Here is a 5,000-nt window from a genome sequence, read left to right as displayed (position 1 = left end):
CCAGGCTGCAGGGCCCCAGGCTGGGCAGCCGGGCACCCAGCCCCAGCCTGGGGGTCCCCGGGCCAGGCAGCCAGGCACCCCGCCCCAGCCTGCAGGGCCCCAGGCCGGGCAGCCAGGGACTTACACCCAGCCCTCAGGGCCCCAGTCCAGGCAGCCAGGCACTTACACCCAGCCTGGGGGGCCCCAGCCCGGGCAGCCAGGGACTTAGCATTAGCCTGCGGATCCCCAGCCCAGGCAGCCAGGGACTTAGTGTTAGCCTGCGGAGCCCCAGGCTGGGCAGCCAGGCACCCAGCCCCAGCCTGGGGGCCCCCAGCCAGGGCAGCCAGGCACCCAGCCCCAGCCTGGGGGGCCCCAGCCAGGGCAGCCAGGGACTTAGCATTAGCCTGCGGAGCCCCAGCCAGGGCAGCCAGGCACCCAGCCCCAGCCTGGGGGGCCCCAGCCAGGGCAGCCAGGGACTTAGCATTAGCCTGCGGAGCCCCAGCCCAGGCAGCCAGGGACTTACACCCAGCCCTCAGGGCCCCAGTCCAGGCAGCCAGAGACCCAGCCCCAGCCTGCGGGGCCCCAGGCCGGGCAGCCAGGGACTTACACCCAGCCCTCAGGGCCCCAGTCCAGGCAGCCAGGCACTTACACCCAGCCTGGGGGGCCCCAGCCCGGGCAGCCAGGCACCCAGCCCCAGCCTGCGGGGCCCCAGCCCAGGCAGCCAGGGACTTAGCATTAGCCTGCGGAGCCCCAGCCCAGGCAGCCAGGGACTTAGCATTAGCCTGCGGAGCCCCAGCCAGGGCAGCCAGGCACTTACACCCAGGCTGCGGGGCCCCAGCCCAGACATCCAGGCACCCAGCCCCAGCCTGGGGGGGCCCCAGCCAGGGCAGCCAGGGACTTAGCATTAGCCTGCGGAGCCCCAGCCCTGGCAGTCAGGGACTTTACCCTAGCCTGGAGGGCCCCACGCTGGGCAGGCAGGGACTTTACCCCAGCTTGCGGGGCCCCAGGCTGGGCAGCCAGGCACCCAGCCCCAGCCTGGGGGGCCCCAGCCCAGGCAGCCAGGGCCTTAGCGTTAGCCTGCGGAGCCCCAGGCTGGGCAGCCAGGCACCCAGCCCCAGCCTGGGGGCCCCCAGCCAGGGCAGCCAGGCACCCAGCCCCAGCCTGGGGGGCCCCAGCCAGGGCAGCCAGGGACTTAGCATTAGCCTGCGGAGCCCCAGCCAGGGCAGCCAGGCACCCCGCCCCAGCCTGCAGGGCCCCAGGCTGGGCAGGCAGGGACTTACACCCAGGCTGCAGGGCCCCAGGCTGGGCAGCCAGGCACTTACACCCAGCCTGGGGGGCCCCAGCCCGGGCAGCCAGGAGCCCAGCCCCAGCCTGCGGGGCCCCAGCCAGGGCAGCCAGGCACCCAGCCCCAGCCTGGGGGGCCCCAGCCCAGGCAGCCAGGGACTTAGCATTAGCCTGCGGAGCCCCAGCCCTGGCAGGCAGCACCCAGCCCCAGCCTGCGGGGCCCCAGCCAGGGCAGCCAGGCACTTACACCCAGGCTGCGGGGCCCCAGCCCAGACAGCCAGGCACCCAGCCCCAGCCTGGGGGGGCCCCAGCCAGGGCAGCCAGGGACTTAGCATTAGCCTGCGGAGCCCCAGCCCTGGCAGTCAGGGACTTTACCCTAGCCTGGAGGGCCCCACGCTGGGCAGGCAGGGACTTTACCCCAGCTTGCGGGGCCCCAGGCTGGGACGCCAGGCACCCAGCCCCAGCCTGCGGGGCCCCAGCCAGGGCAGCCAGGCACCCCGGCCCAGCCTGCGGGGCCCCAGCCCTGGCAGTCAGGCACCCAGCCCCAGCCTGCGGGGCCCCAGCCCTGGCAGCCAGGAACTTAGCGTTAGCCTGCGGAGCCCCAGCCCAGGCAGCCAGGGACTTATACCCAGGCTGCGGGGCCCCAGCCCAGGCAGCCAGGCACCCAGCCCCAGCCTGGGGGGCCCCAGGCTGGGCAGGCAGGGACTTTACCCCAGCCTGCGGGGCCCCAGGCCGGGCAGCCAGGGACTTACACCCAGCCCTCAGGGCCCCAGCCCAGGCAGCCAGGCACTTAGCGTTAGCCTGCGGAGCCCCAGCCCAGGCAGCCAGGGACTTATACCCAGGCTGCGGGGCCCCAGCCCAGGCAGCCAGGCACCCAGCCCCAGCCTGGGGGGCCCCAGGCTGGGCAGGCAGGGACTTTACCCCAGCCTGCGGGGCCCCAGGCCGGGCAGCCAGGGACTTACACCCAGCCCTCAGGGCCCCAGTCCAGGCAGCCAGGCACTTAGCGTTAGCCTGCGGAGCCCCAGCCCAGGCAGCCAGGGACTTATACCCAGGCTGCGGGGCCCCAGCCCAGGCAGCCAGGCACCCAGCCCCAGCCCCAGCCTGCGGGGCCCCAGCCCTGGCAGTCAGGGACTTTACCCTAGCCTGGAGGGCCCCAGCCAGGGCAGCCAGGCACTTACACCCAGGCTGCGGGGCCCCAGCACAGACAGCCAGGCACCCAGCCCCAGCCTGGGGGGCCCCAGCCCGGGCAGCCAGGCACTTACACCCAGGCTGCGGGGCCCCAGCACAGACAGCCAGGCACCCAGCCCCAGCCTGGGGGGCCCCAGCCCGGGCAGCCAGGGACTTACACCCAGCCCTCAGGGCCCCAGCCAGGGCAGCCAGGCACTTACACCCAGGCTGCGGGGCCCCAGTCCAGGCAGCCAGGCACCCAGCCCCAGCCTGCGGGGCCCCAGCCCAGACAGCCAGAGACTTAGCATTAGCCTGCGGAGCCCCAGCCCTGGCAGCCAGGGACTTAGCATTAGCCTGCGGAGCCCCAGCCCAGGCAGCCAGGCACTTACACCCAGCCCTCAGGGCCCCAGCCCAGGCAGCCAGGGACTTACACCCAGCCTGGGGGGCCCCAGTCCAGGCAGCCAGGCACTTACACCCAGCCTGGGGGGCCCCAGCCCAGGCAGCCAGGCACCCAGCCCCAGCCTGCGGAGCCCCAGTCCAGGCAGTCAGGGACTTTACCCTAGCCTGCGGGGCCCCAGTCCAGGCAGCCAGGGACTTATACACGGCCTGCGGAGCCCCAGTCCAGGCAGTCAGGGACTTTACCCTAGCCTGCGGGGCCCCAGTCCAGGCAGCCAGGGACTTATACACGGCCTGCGGGGCCCCAGCCCTGGCAGGCAGCACCCAGCACCAGCCTGCGGGGACCCAGCCCAGGCAGCCAGGGACTTAGCGTTAGCCTGCGGAGCCCCAGCCCAGGCAGCCAGGCACTTAGTGTTAGCCTGCGGGGCCCCAGCCCTGGCAGTCAGGGACTTTACCCTAGCCTGGAGGGCCCCAGGCTGGGCAGGCAGGGACTTTACCCCAGCCTGCGGGGCCCCAGGCCGGGCAGCCAGGGACTTACACCCAGCCCTCAGGGCCCCAGTCCAGGCAGCCAGGCACTTACACCCAGCCTGGGGGGCCCCAGCCCAGGCAGCCAGGCACCCAGCCCCAGCCTGCGGAGCCCCAGTCCAGGCAGTCAGGGACTTTACCCTAGCCTGCGGGGCCCCAGTCCAGGCAGCCAGGGACTTACACCCAGCCTGGGGGGCCCCAGCCCAGGCAGCCAGGCACCCAGCCCCAGCCTGCGGAGCCCCAGTCCAGGCAGTCAGGGACTTTACCCTAGCCTGCGGGGCCCCAGTCCAGGCAGCCAGGGACTTATACACGGCCTGCGGGGCCCCAGCCCAGGCAGCCAGGCACCCAGCCCCAGCCTGGGGGGCCCCAGGCTGGGCAGGCAGGGACTTTACCCCAGCCTGCGGGGCCCCAGGCCGGGCAGCCAGGGACTTACACCCAGCCCTCAGGGCCCCAGTCCAGGCAGCCAGGCACTTAGCGTTAGCCTGCGGAGCCCCAGCCCAGGCAGCCAGGGACTTATACCCAGGCTGCGGGGCCCCAGCCCAGGCAGCCAGGCACCCAGCCCCAGCCCCAGCCTGCGGGGCCCCAGCCCTGGCAGTCAGGGACTTTACCCTAGCCTGGAGGGCCCCAGCCAGGGCAGCCAGGCACTTACACCCAGGCTGCGGGGCCCCAGCACAGACAGCCAGGCACCCAGCCCCAGCCTGGGGGGGCCCAGCCCGGGCAGCCAGGGACTTATACCCAGGCTGCGGGGGCCCAGCCCAGGCAGCCAGGCAGCCAGCCCCAGCCTGGGGGGCCCCAGCCCAGGCAGCCAGGGACTTACACCCAGCCCTGGGGGGCCCCAGCCCGGGCAGCCAGGCACCCAGCCCCAGCCTGCGGGGCCCCAGCCCAGGCAGCCAGGGACTTAGCATTAGCCTGCAGAGCCCCAGCCCTGGCAGGCAGCACCCAGCCCCAGCCTGCGGGGCCCCAGCCAGGGCAGCCAGGCACTTACACCCAGGCTGCGGGGCCCCAGTCCAGGCAGCCAGGCACCCAGCCCCAGCCTGCGGGGCCCCAGCCCAGACAGCCAGAGACTTAGCATTAGCCTGCGGAGCCCCAGCCCTGGCAGCCAGGGACTTAGCATTAGCCTGCGGAGCCCCAGCCCAGGCAGCCAGGCACTTACACCCAGCCCTCAGGGCCCCAGTCCAGGCAGCCAGGCACTTACACCCAGCCTGGGGGGCCCCAGCCCGGGCAGCCAGGCACCCAGCCCCAGCCTGCGGGGCCCCAGCCCAGGCAGCCAGGGACTTAGCATTAGCCTGCGGAGCCCCAGCCAGGGCAGCCAGGCACTTACACCCAGGCTGCGGGGCCCCAGCCCAGACAGCCAGGCACCCAGCCCCAGCCTGGGGGGGCCCCAGCCAGGGCAGCCAGGGACTTAGCATTAGCCTGCGGAGCCCCAGCCCTGGCAGTCAGGGACTTTACCCTAGCCTGGAGGGCCCCACGCTGGGCAGGCAGGGACTTTACCCCAGCTTGCGGGGCCCCAGGCTGGGCAGCCAGGCACCCAGCCCCAGCCTGGGGGGCCCCAGCCCAGGCAGCCAGGGACTTAGCGTTAGCCTGCGGAGCCCCAGCCCAGGCAGCCAGGGACTTAGCATTAGCCTGCGGAGCCCCAGCCCAGGCAGCCA

Source organism: Antennarius striatus, unplaced genomic scaffold, assembly GCF_040054535.1.
Source record: "Antennarius striatus isolate MH-2024 unplaced genomic scaffold, ASM4005453v1 scaffold_28, whole genome shotgun sequence".
NCBI classification, from domain to species: Eukaryota; Metazoa; Chordata; class Actinopteri; order Lophiiformes; family Antennariidae; genus Antennarius; species Antennarius striatus.
This window is presented reverse-complemented; position numbering follows the sequence as displayed.